Consider the following 13,842-nt stretch of genomic DNA (forward strand, 5'->3'; position numbering starts at 1 on the left):
GGCCTTGTAATTGCTACTATAAGTACTGGCTGGGAGTTGGAGTCGGCATCAAGCCTTGTAACCGAATTCTGTTTCTGAATGAAACCTGTCCTCCGTCTATTTCCCCCCAAATGCTTTCGTTCTGAACTCTGAACCCTCTATTCTTGCTGATCCTACCCCGAATTCCTCCCAAACCCTTCCAATTCCACTCAGTTATCGTCAAGGATACATCCGGACCCTGACAATTGGTATCCAGAGCCGTTGATTGGGCGGAATTTTTTTCTCCCCAATCATTTCCTCGTCCCGTCGCCGAGTCGCAAGACGATGAAGATTCAAGAGAAGATGGCCGCGTCGTTGGAGGAGCTCTCTGTAACAGAACCGTCCAATTTATAAGAGCACACGTACAATAGCAACCACCGAGGTAGTCAAACCATCATACTTGAGCCCATATAAATCCAGTAGTCCGTCGAGTATCACAAAGGATCTCGAATCAACCAACATACAAGCCAAGATCGTACATGATTCAACATACAAGCCACATATTATAACAAGTTCACAAATAGTTTGTCATACATCGGAGTTCCAACACAGTTATTACAACATCAGTTTAACAGTAGCGAAAGCAACATAGTTTTGAACGACATCAACAGTAGTTTAGATACATAGCCAGTTTTCATAGTCATCTCCAACGAAAGCACAAGGGTGAGATGATATATATAATGACCATGCCCATGGTCCTATTCCTCATCCACTGCAGGAGCAAAGCAGTGCTTACAGTAGTCGTGGTACATCACGTTATTTACAACAATAGGGATATAAACTTTAAGTACGAGAAGGTACTCAGCTAGACTTACCCGTCATAAACCAAAAATAAGAGACACCAAGGATCATGCAAGGCTTATAAGTGGAGCTGGTTCACATTCTTTGCTTACAAGCCAATATTTATCTAGTATCTTTTATCTTTAAAATAACAAGTTTATTATTCCTGTCCCATTCTAGATTAGCATCTATCCTATGCCAAACATGTTGTGTACCATTAAACCATCAAAATAGTAACCAATCAAGTTGAGCATTTTCATAACCCACATAACCAACACTTTCATCAATTACTACGATGAAGGGGGCTCATGCCAAGTTCTCACTATCCGGGAGAGACGGCGATTTGAATCGATTTCTACTCAGCTGGGGAATTATTCCTAACACACACACACACACACATACTTCCCCTATCAGGATCGCATCGGGTCACCTTTGGTACAACTCAGGTCCAATTCGTGGGTAAGACCAGTGCCGCACTCTCAAAGATACTACCAATCTGCCAGGAGGCTCGGGACTCAAACTCGCCCTTGGACTCACGCCATTGGCTCTCCGCACATCCTTACTGCCTCTAGGGTATGCACTTTAACTACTCGTGTCCCTGACCTGAGTTGAGCTACTCGGCTTCGCAGTCGGAACGACTTATCTGGCCAACTATGTGAGAGGCATGCGTTCAACATGACAAGAGGGCCTTCAATGGCCGGTCCTTAAACGACACAGACGGAATCACTATAAGTCACCACACCTAACATATAAGATTCCATCTAGTCTCCAATTGTTCAACATCACTAGGTTATGTTCCAGATAGCACAATATAGTCAACCATGATCAAGTCACCACCTATAGCTCATAGGTGACAGGAAATTACCCGACTTCTATCGGTCTAAGCATGGCTAAGCATAAAGGTCGATCCTAGATCTACATACGATTCAAGATAGATATTTTTGGACAAGGAAAGTATATGCAGCAAGTGGTTCTAATCAACTTTTATAACATAATGCATCAAACATAAATGACTCAAGCAATATTTTATAAAACATGGGCACCTTAGAATGCTCCGGGGCTTGCCTTTCACAAATGTGGCCGGCTGGTGGTCAGGGCACTCTTGGAGATGATCAACTTCAGGCTCACCTTCACCTGGAGCTTCTTGGTGCTGAGCTTCTTAGTTCTCCTCTTGCGGATCGGCTTCGAGTTCCACCAACATGATTTCTTCCGCTGCACCTATTGCATGCATATGCATAAAGTAAGTATCATGGATGCATAAGAAGAATTGTGAATGATATGACATGAGAACGTGCATGATTCTATGCTGATGATTATATTAAGTTACTTAGATGATAATCAAGTTGAATTCTTATTTACTGAGTAGGTGCATATCTCTTCTCTAGAATTTTCAAGAATCCACACTAAGTCTATTTCTGGAACACAACACAGCAGCTACAAGTTTAGATCATAACTAGAGTTTTACTCAACCAAATGCTCTGATCTAGGGCTTTCTGGAAAGCTTATGAAATTGCCTACAACTTTCATTCAATAACCAAAAGCGGATTCAATCTCTATCCTAGTCAAAACAGGTAAACTTCCAAGGTCTATCCATAAATTCCAGAGAGTAAGCATTTTGGGAGACCAACAACTAACAGCCATAACTCATAAACCATTTGATCTATTGTCCTAAAATTTTGACACAAGCTAGATAAAGAAGTTCTCTACAACTTTTTTTATTAACTATTTTTACAAAAAATCTCATCTTGCCAATGCAATTCACCAAGTGACATAATCTGTCCAAAACAACCTCTATGATGGAATTATAGAGCAATAATATTTTCACTGCATATAAGTATTCAAAATTGGACATCACCAATGTACCAACAGTTCATAGACCTCAATTACACTCTAGAAAACATAATAGTCAAGCCCAATTTATTTATGTAAATGCCTTTATTAATTTAATTAGATAATTAGGTAAAATAACAAACATATAACAAATATGCACAGTAAATTCTCAGAAAATTATAGTAGCTTCCAAGTGCTCCCAATAGGCTAATGTATAAATTTCATACCATTTAAACATGTATAACATCCTCTACAAAAATAACAAGCTAGCAAGGTTTATTTTAGTAAAAATAGTTACCCCTATTGAAAAGTGTCAAGCAATAGATTTAATATTTTTCTTAACTTCACCATAACACATGAACATTGTACAAAAATTTGCATGAGCCCAAGTTATGTATTTTTACCTTATTTATTTTCACGTGAAACTAGCATTTATTAAGGATTAAATAAGAACACCACATCCAAAGTATGACCACTGCAAGTTTAGTATTTTTCCTAGCTAGATCATGTCAATACAAGATCAGCAAAATTAGAATCACAATTTTATCACTTTCCTAGCTCAAGTTATGTATTTTACAAGATTGCAAACAATTTAAAAGCACTTATTTAGCTCAATTTAATTCTCCTAGAAAAATATCAGAAATAGTGCATTTGATATTTTTATCAAATACTACACTTCATGAGGAATCCAACAAAATTTGGTTCACCAAAATTGGACTCTCCTAGCTTGAGATATGAATTTTTGAAACAAGCATTCAAATGTGAAAACATAAATCAGAAATTCAAACCATCACAGACTGATAGCTAGGGCCCGAAGTCAGTGGGACCCGCACGTCAGATACACATAAGTAGAGCACGGTGGTTGACCGGTGAGAGTTCACCTTCGGTGAGGTTTTCGATGGTAGCATCTACACCGCTGCACTCTACACGTCGAGCCGCGTCGGTAGGTGTGCTCAGTTTGCCCGGAAGCTCACCGGAAGTAGCTTGCCGACGATAATGGTGGACGACGGAGGTCGCGTGGTGGTATGCCGGCATGCTCCAGCCACCATAAGCTTCGGTGAGGTGCTCTATAGCTTTGTGGTAACCTATTAGAGCTAACCTAGGTGACTAGGGTTCCGGTGATGTGACGATGAGCTTGGTCCACGTGCGTGGCCGCGCGACGGCGCTCAGTGCATAGCGGTGCTCGCACCATTCCAACAAGATGGCGGCGGGAGAGAGGTATCCATCATGCCATTAACTAGACCTAGGGTTACCCTACTGAAGACACGAGAGGACAGAGGGATATGGTTGACTAGCGCAACGGCGATGAGCTTCAGTGCCACGAAGGCAATGGCGGCCATGCGTAGAGCGATGACCCATTCTGGCACCGACACGCGGTGGCGTCATCCCCATATTTGGCCTATGCTATAAGACTCTAATGGGGTGCTAGACCAAAGGAGATGGAGGCGTGTGGTGTAGTGGAATGGTCGGGCCATGGTGAGCCGGGAGCGCGGCGGCACTCCAGTGATGGTGCGATGGCGGCGAAGCGAAATACGCCCTTACCCTAGCTTGGTAAGAGGGGCTAGCAGGTTGGTGTGGAAGAGGTGACGATGGTGGAGCTACGGGCGAGCTAGATTGGGCGGTGGTGCAGCAACTGTGGCGAGCGGGCATTGTGGAGCGACGGCGATGGTGTGGCGGCATGGTGCTTCGCTTTGCTCAGGTGTGGGCGAGAGAGAGCGCGGTGCGAGAGTGAAATGAAGCGAGCAGTAGAGGCACGCAACTTATCCCTCCATGCTGACCTGATCGGCTGGGCCGGCGCCAGCGTTTGGCCACCAAGCGGCATGCCTGGCCTACCCCTAGCTGGCCACTGACGGCGCGGCGTCCGCGGCCATCAAGCCCCGATGACACGACTGACAGAGCGACTTTGATCCCCTATATCTCCCAAACCAGTTAGAGTTAGCAAAAATTCCCTGAATAGAAATTGTAGAGCTACATGTAATCAACAAACTTGCTTTAAGAAGCCTCCCCAAATTCTCAATGGTTAGCCAGTTACAATGCTCCCAAGTGAGGTACATTGAAACTATAAACAACACTAAGACTAGAAATTTTTTAGCAAGTCCAAAACAACATTTCTTGCTACTTGTGAGCTATTTTTGAGCATGCTATGCACTGAATTAGGTCTTGGCCCAAAAATAAAAGTTGTTACTCAAGTCAAGTACTACAACTTTGCTTAAGGGTGCACTGCCATTCAAACACTCTATGCTATAGTTCAACTGAGGTCAAATACACAACTTGAAAATGATAGCTTACACTATAACCATGACTTAGAGGCCAAATGGGTCCAAGTCATGAATACCAAAGTTGTTCTATGTGACATTCTAAACATGTTTAAATTACTCCTAAGGTCCCACAATCATTTTATACACTGGTCACATGCAAATTCGAGCATATGTAAAGCATTTAGTAACAAACACATGTGATATAAGCAATCATAGAAATAAAATTTGAGATGCTCATGCTCATGAATGATCAATGATGCTTGTGCTCATGCAATGCCAATGCCAATGCATGCTTAACACCTAGGGTGTTACACTCTCCGCCAAGCAATTAGACGCATTCAGCGACATGGCGAAGCAGTTCATGGGTCTCTAAGAGATGATGCGGTAGACGCTTGACTCCATCAATGGGATGGGGCATCGACAGACCTCCATCAAGACGCTGCTCGGTGATTTGCATGACTAGTTGGAGGCAATGATGACTTTCATCCGCGACGCCATGACCCACATCGATAACTTGGTTCGTCATGTTGATTCCTTGGAGGCACCATGGGCTACGGTCACCACCAGGCATATCGACCCCTCGAAGGTGCCACGGGTTGCGGTTACCACTAGATTGACTCTAGGACCAGGCATTCTAGGTGTGATTCCTTCGATTTCCACCCTCGTGTCGCCTGTCACACGAGCGCTGGATTTGAACCTTACTTTGACGATGTCCTCACACTCACCTATGGTGGACACGGAGTGGCCCATGGGGCATGGCGAACACTGCGGTGAGTTCCAAGGAAGTTGGCCACAGTACTGCAATAAGGGTACACCCATTGATTCACAGCTGCATGTTGATGCTTCTTTACACCCACCTCATTTCCCCAAACTAGAGTTTCCCAAATTTGATGGGTCGAACCCATGCTTATGGCAAGATCACTATACCATGTATTTCAAGGTATATGATGTGCATCCGACGCTGAAGACGTGCTTCGCCGCCCTAAATTTCATTGGTACTGCCAAGACTTGGTTACACACAATTGAGCGACGTGAATGGATTTTTGATTGGGCCACTCTTTGTAAACTAGTGTTGGCAAGATTTGACAAGGACTAGTACCCTCTCATTCTAAAGCAGTTCGAAGCCCTGGTGCAGTCGAGTTCAGTATCAAAGTTCATTACAGAGTTTGAGCAGGTTGCCCACAATCTTCTGCTTTATAACCCAAATTATAATGAAACATATTTTGTCACTCATTTTCTTGCTGGGCTTAGGGAGGACATTAGGTCTAGAATTGTTCTACATAGGCCGCCTGATGTGGATATGGCAAGTGCCATGGCACTCTTACAAGAAGCTGAGTGTCGGTGTTTTTGGACCACCGATGAGTAAATTTGTATTTGCGTGTCTGGCTCAGATGGTGTGCTCGAAGGATACAAGGTTTATACTAGTTTGGGCGAAACATCTCTATGTCCAGTTTGCTGCTGCTCGTGTTGCTGGCACTTGGTTTGCAGTAGGGGTTACAAATCGGCGAGAGAGGGAAAGGATCCCAAGTCTCTGGTGAAAGGAGTTAACGGGTGCTGAGAGCTCGATCGCTGCTCAGCCGTGTGCTCATGTCGTGCTCTTGTGTTTTTATCTCATGGTTTGGTCTCATATGAATCTATCTCTCTCTTCATGGGGTGCCCTACTTTCTCTTTTATAGGTGAAGGGAAAGCGTGGGTTACAGCGGAGGAAAAGGAGAACGAGAGAGAGAAGAATGCTTCTAGGATCGCTGGGTCCTTCTTCTCCTTCATGCGGGTCCCGTCGATCCTATAGATGTCAATAGGGATGGCTCCACATCTCGGCCCTATTCATCACTGGCACCATGTGCAGGCATCATCTATCAGTCATGGCATTCCATTCTGTTTCAGCGGACATCGTGGTGAACTAACTCACCTATCAACATTCATATGAGGGTTAGGCAGAACAGCACCAGCACGCTCAACACTGTTCTTGATGTGAATCCTCAGGTATGGCCTGTTATGGCCATGAGTTACATTGAGGCATGCCAGTCTCTTCCCTGGTGTCAGAGTTTTGACCCATGCCCATACACTTGGACCTATAGTGGTTGGTAGTGATATGGGTCTCTGTCGGACGAGACGGAACCTGCGTCCTTAGGGTTGGGCGAGATGAAGCCTACACCCAAGGGGTCAGGCGAGACGGAGCCTGTGGCCTCAAGGTTAGGCGAGACGGAGCCCGTGGCCTCAAGGTCAGGTGAGACAGAGACCACGGCCTTGGGCGAGACGCCCATGGCCTTGAGGTCGAGCGAGACAGAGCCCACGGCCTTGGGGTTGGGCGAGACTTTTTAATATGTCTTGCCCCATCCGGGGAAGTCAGCATGGGCGCTAACTTCCTTGCTTTGGATATCCCTAATATCAGTACCCGACAGTAGCCCCCGAGCCTGTGGAGGAGTAGAATACTCCTTTGGAGGCTTTTCTAGATGGGAGGACTCTAAGGTCCTTGGCCTTCTTTTTGTAGCCCATGGCATGTCCTGGTAGGGTGGTGGTTCTCTTTTGTCATGATTGGTCTTCTTGGGGGCATGTAACCATAGGATTCGGGAGGTCAGAAAGAATTTTCTTGATTCCAATCCCTAGGATCCAATCGGTCCATCGTCGTACTACGACCGCGCGTTCGGTCTCCTTGTGGGTCCAACTTTCCTCGAGCCCTCACATGTAGCAGGGGTCTGGTCGAGGGTCGGCTCATCTTTGTGATGGACGAAACATGGTGCTCAGTGAGCTATTTAACGAGCAAGTCCAAGTGGGGCCCTAGCTTCCTGTTCATGGGGGTCCAGCATAGGTCAGCTGGTGACCGACTATAGACTTTTAGCGGTCAGTCCATATAGTTCTTGGGTCTATTTGGTTGGTGTCAGGGACCTAATACTGGGGTACCTCAGAAGGTGGAACCAATAACCACCGAACGTTAAAAACTTCTGGATGCACAAGAGCGTTGCTTCACCCCTTACTGGGGTAATAGGAGCTTGGTTCCATCTCGCTTGATGCCTTTGGGGTGGGCTCAGTCTCGCCTAAGGGCCGAGGATTAGTCTCCGTCTCGCCCGACACCTCTGAGGTGGCTCTGCCTCGCCCGAGGGACTCAGGGCTAGTCTCTGTCTCGCTCGATGCCTTTAGGGCGGGCTTGGTCTCGCCCGAGGGCTGAGGGATAGTTTCCGCCTCGCCTGACCCCAGAGGGGTAGGGTCGGTCTCACCCAGGAGATAGGGATTGGTCTCCGCTTCGCCCGACGACAAGGATGATAGAGACGTTCGGGTCAACCATGGCTCCAAGAACCATACCCTATGCCCTGGTAGGAAAAGTACTGCTAGGGGAGGATGGGACAGGTGCTTTAGACCCTTCCGGGCGCAGTAGGGCCCGAAAGGTTGTATAGGTGCGTGCTCCTCACCCTGTAGAATTGTAGGCGCCACCTTCAGACCTGGGACATGGAACTCGACGAAGATATACGACAACCGCTACACTCCAGAAGAAGATTTGCTATCTCCACGAACAACGGGAATTCCGTCACCACGCTGTAGACCTAAGGGAGCAGCGCCCGCTTCCTGACCCCTTAGGTCCAAAGCCAGAAGGCCTTGACCTCAGCGTTACTCCGGACCCCGACCCCTCGACACTCCGATGAAGACTCACAAGAACCAGAAGACGTGCGGAGCAAGGCTGGGAAAGGCTAATAAGTCAAAACCACTGTACTACAGCCCATACCCTAAGCAGGATAACATTCTGTAATCAACCTGACACACTACAGGGACATCAATAGTGTTGTAGACACTTATCTTTCTTAGCACTCATCAGAATGAAGGACTAGGCTGGGTAGACATGAACCACAAGATTAGATAAAGCCCTCATCCTTGTAAAAGCCACCCCCTTGATCTATAAAAGGGGAGGCGCCTATCCCATAGAGGGGGACGGAAAATAAGACTGAACAAGAGAACACACTTATACACACAGTCAAACGGCTATGAAGCTCTTGACCACCTTTCAACCCTTCCATCAGAGACTTGGGACCAGTCCCTCTCTTGATCGTTTGTACTCCTTACTACAGACCGTTCATGGTGCTAATAACACAAGCAGCAGCAAACTGGACGTAGGGACATTCCGCCCGAACCAGTATAAATCTTGTGTCCTTTAGCGCACCATCCGAGCCTAACACGCATTACTATAAATTTACTTGCTGGTGCTTGTACGAAACACCGACAGTTGGTGCGCCAGGTAGGGGCTTGCGCGCTCCAAATCAGGCCTCGGATGGCCACCCATGCAATCACTTGGGCCCCAGGCACACACATGCATTTCGGTGACCTAGATTTCATTATCACACTAGGAGAGCTGGCGCTGACTGACTCAGCCGCCCGTTCTCCCCCTTCCATCAACCTCAGCCGTCTTAGGCTTGAGGGCCCGCCGAGCAACTCCCGGGGAGTCCCGTTATCAAAGGAGGCCTCTCACAATGCCACCCTATGTCTGGAAGGGTCCGTACGGGGCGCCCCGATGGTGTTTCCATTTGGTCTCCGCAACACTGCGGTGACCGCTGGCCGCCTTCTAGCGCTACGTATGGTTCAATCACCCACGGACATCGAGTTTGTGGGGGCGATTGAGCGAGATACGGAGACCCTCTACGAGCTCCTCAACGAGGAGCTAGGATCGTTCTCTAGCTCAGATTCCAGTAGGGGGAGCCACCACCCTTCTCGGGAGTGCTTCATGACGCAGACCCCCGAAGGTCACGTCGAAAGCGCCTCTAGGGAAGAGGTCACCCCTACAAACAACCCTGACAATGGGTCCGGGGAAGAGACAATAGCCCCATCTCGCCTAAGGATGGAGCAGCTGAGGGCCCGTCAGCAAGAGATCGATGAGGCCGGGCAAGGGCTCGTTCGGGAATACGCGGACATCAATCGTGAGATTGAACACCGCAAAGACAAGGGGGCACGCGCGCGCCACGGCCCGCACCGTGCATCAAAGGATCCTCACCGATGATGGGGCCCTTCCTCACTTTGCCTGAGCCAGCTAGAACATCGCCGCAGCAACCGCCTTGCTGCATGGCCTTCTGGAGGCCGCGACGTCCGAGGATTGTCGCACTCGCTGGGAGATTCGCACGTTGCTCGAGCATGTAGCGGCGTAGCAGGCAGAAAGTTCGTTGTCTCGACGACGCGAACCCAACACCAGCCAGCGCACGCCCTTGGTGCGTCCCACCAAGGACGCATCCGTACACCAAACACCGCCAGCCGGCAGGCAGCCCTCCGTCGTCCCAGTACATCAACGCCTCGGCCATGGCCGTGACATACGCAGCATCATCGACGCTCGGAGACGTGCCCACGGCGACGATGGAGAAGCAGCACGCCATGGCTATCATCCCTGACGTGGCGGGCACTACGACAGCAACGAGGACTGAAGCCCGAGCCCTGGTCTGCCAGGCCCTCAGGCCTTCGGCCGACACATCCTCAACGCTGCGTTCCCCCTAAGGTATCGACCGCCTACCAACATTCCTAAATATTCTGGCGAAACAAATCCCGGGCTTTAGCTCAAAGACTATGGTCTCGCATGTCAAGCCGGTGGTGCGAGTGATGACAACTTCATCATTCGCAATCTCCCGCTGTTCTTGGCCGATTCGGCTCGAGCGTGGCTGGAGCACCTGTCGTCCAATGCTATTCAAAGTTGGGCGGATCTAATGGAGATCTTTGTGGGTAACTTCCAGGGCACGTACAAACGCCCTGGAAACCCATGGGACCTCAAGAACTACCGCTAGAAGGCCAATGAAACCCTCCACGGGTACATCTGATGTTTCTCTTGATAGTGCAATGAGCTCCCGAACATCGCCGATGCCGACGTGATAGGAGCCTTTCTGTCCGGGACGACCTACGAATCCCTGGTCCATAAGCTAGGATGCAGGGGCCCATGGACTACCAAGGAACTCCTGGACATCGCCACCAGTCACGCCTCTGGAGAGGAGGCGGTCAGAGCCATCTTTGATCGCCCCGATGGAAAGACAAGGCGGAACGAGGACGCCGGCGAAGGCGCCTCCAACCGTCCCACCAAAGGGAAAAATAAGAAGCAACGACGCGACAACCCGCTCGTGTCCGTAGCTGACCGCAAAGGTGGCCGGAAGCCTGCAGAAGGCACTCCAAACCACTTCGAGAAAATGCTCGAGGGGCCATGCCCAAACCATGCCTTCCCGGCCAAGCACCTATACAAGGATTATGGCCTCATGCGCAAATACTTGGCCAAGGGCCTTAACAAAGGGGAGCAGGAGAAGGTGCCTGTTCCCACCACTGATGACACGGAGGAGAAGGACGACACCTTCCCAACACCGACCGGCGCCCTCATGATCTTCAGAGGATCAATGGCCTATGACTCTAGGCGCCGCCAGAAGGTCGCACATCATGAGGTCTATACCACCAGACCGGCCACGCCAGCCTTTCTTCGGTGGTCGGAATCCACCATAACCTTCGACCGGACCGACCATCCGGATGCCATCCCACACCCGGGAAGGTATCTGCTTGTTGTCGACCCGATCGTTGGTCCAAAGCGGCTCACCAAGGTACTGATGGATGGGGGCAGCGGCCTCAACATCATGTACGCCAAGACGCTCGATGAGATGGGCGTCGACCAAACGCACCTCCGTCCCATCCGAGCACCTTTCCATGGCGTCATGCCTGGAAGGCAAGCCGTGCCACTGGGGCAGATCAACCTGCCCGTCACTTTTGGGGATCGGTCCAATTACCGGACTGAGACCCTCACCTTCAATGTGGTGGGGTTCCCGGGGACTTTCCATGCCATCCTGGGGTGACCATGCTATGTGAAGTTCATGGCCGTACCCAATTACATGTACCTAAAGCTAAAGATGCTGGGTCCCCATGGGCTCATCACCATCGGCACCTCCTTCCAGCGCGCTTACGAGTGCGAGGTCGAATGCTGTGGACACGCATCCGTAGTCATCGCATCCAAAGAGCTCGCCACCCTTAGGGAGGAGGTCATTGAAGGGACACCCGACACAAAGAAGTCGTCCGGATCATTCGAATCGGCAGAAGGCTCTAGGGAGGTCCTCTTGGATCCCAGCAGCTCTGAGGGCAAAAAAGTCCGTATCGGGACCGCGCTCTCCTCCAAATAGGAAAGCGCGCTCGTCGACTTCCTCCGTGCCAACAAGGACATCTTTGCATGGAAACCCTCGGATATGCTGGGCATCCCGAGGGAGGTCGCCGAGCATACTCTCCAAATCCTCCCGGGCTCCAAGCCGATGAAACAACGCCTACGCCGCTTCGACGAGGAGAAACGCAGGGCCATCGGTGAGGAGATAGCCAAACTACTGGCCACAGGATTCATTAAGGAAGTATACCACCCAGAGTGGTTAGCAAATCCTGTTCTTGTCCGAAAAAAGAGCGGGAAATGGAGAATGTATGTCGATTACACCGGCCTCAACAAAGCGTGTCCAAAGGATCCGTTTCCTTTGCCACGAATAGACCAAATAGTCGATTCCACCTCGGGGTGCGAAACCCTCTGCTTCCTTGATGCATACTCCGGCTACCATCAAATTGTGATGAAAGAGTCCGACCAGCTCGTGACATCTTTTATCATGCCCTTCGGATTGTTTTGCTACATTTCAATGCCGTTCGGTCTGAAGAACGCTGGGGCAATGTACCAGCGCTGTATGCTTAATTGCTTCGGAGACCTCATCGGGCGAACCGTTGAGGCCTATGTCAACGACATCGTAGTCAAATCCAAGCGAGCTGACCACCTTGTCGCCAACCTTGAACGAACCTTTGCGAAACTTCGGGCAAACGGCATCAAACTCAATCCCGAAAAATGCGTTTTCGGGGTCCCAAAGGGCATGCTGCTCGGCTTCATCATCTCTGAGCGTGGCATCAAAGCCAACCCAGAGAAAATATTAGCCATCACAAGGAGTGGACCAAGGTCCAGATGCCACCAGCAGCCGTCGATCAAGAGTATTGGACAATGTACTTTGACGGATCACTGATGAAGAAGGGCACCAGAGCAGGACTAGTCTTTGTATCCCCCCTCAGGGTCCACATGAGGTACATGGTTTGGCTTCATTTCCCCTCATCAAACAATACTGCAGAATACGAAGCGCTCATTAATGGCCTACGAATCGCCATCGAGCTGGGCATCCGATGCCTCGACATCAGGGGCGACTCTCAGCTGGTTGTCAACCAAGTCATGAAAGAGTCATGCTGCCACGACACCAAGATGGAGGCATACTGCCAAGAGGTCCGATGTCTGGAGGAAAAATTCGACGGCCTCGAACTCAATCACATCCCTAGGCACCTCAACGAAGTGGCCGACACGCTCACAAAAGCAGCATCCAGCTGAGAGCCAGTCCCAACAGGCGTCTTTGCCAGTGATCAACGCAAACCCTCGGTACGCTACGCGGGATCAGAACAAGCCAACGATGGCCCTTCTAGTCTGACCCCCGGGGCCGATCCGCCAACTGCTCCGCCCGACCCCGAGGTCATGGAGCTTGAAGAGGACCCAGCAGAGGAGTCCGATCCTCCTGATGACTGGAGAATGCTTTACCTCTACTATCTCCTCCACGACATACTACCGACCGACAAGATGGAAGCCCAATGGCTCGCACGACTTGCCAAGTCCTTCATTCTTGTAGAGGGCGAACTCTACAAACAAAGTCACATCGGAATTCTACAACTCTGTATCCCTGGCGAATAGGGAAAACTTCTTCTGGGCGACATCCACGGTGGAGCATGCGGTCATCATGCCGCACCAAGAACCTTGGTTGGGAATGCATTCCGACAAGGTTTCTACTGGCCCACCGTAGTAGCTGATGCTGAGCAAATTGTACGCACCTGCGAAGGGTGCCAATACTACACTCGGCAAACACACCTCCCGGCCCAGGCTCTCCAGATGATCCCCATCACGTGGCCCTTTGCGGTCTGGGGGCTTGACCTGGTTGGGCCACTCAAAAAGGCGCCCGGGGGCTTT

The sequence above is a fragment of the Miscanthus floridulus genome, chromosome 5, assembly GCF_019320115.1.
Source record: "Miscanthus floridulus cultivar M001 chromosome 5, ASM1932011v1, whole genome shotgun sequence".
In the NCBI taxonomy this organism is placed as follows: Eukaryota; Viridiplantae; Streptophyta; class Magnoliopsida; order Poales; family Poaceae; genus Miscanthus; species Miscanthus floridulus.